This window comes from Varroa jacobsoni, unplaced genomic scaffold (genome assembly GCF_002532875.2).
Source record: "Varroa jacobsoni isolate VJ856 unplaced genomic scaffold, vjacob_1.0 scaffold_1384, whole genome shotgun sequence".
Classification (NCBI taxonomy): Eukaryota; Metazoa; Arthropoda; class Arachnida; order Mesostigmata; family Varroidae; genus Varroa; species Varroa jacobsoni.
In genome coordinates this window covers 195,315-195,548 of record NW_019214286.1, presented here as the reverse complement: position 1 = coordinate 195,548, position 234 = coordinate 195,315, and positions in this window count along the sequence as shown.

Here is a 234-nt window from a genome sequence, read left to right as displayed (position 1 = left end):
TAATTCATGTAGATAAGCATTTTGCAAAAAGTAGATCGAACCTCAATAGATGAGGATAATGCGTTGCATAGCAGCCAAGCCCAGAGCTCATCTCAGCTTCAGCTGCGCAAACGAACAGACTTTCTGTACTTGTATATGGCAATGACATCGTTCAGTAGTTCCGAGTTCAAGATAGATTATTCGAAATCCTCTTCCCAGGTCGGCTACTTTGGCAATGCAATGATCACTGTATAA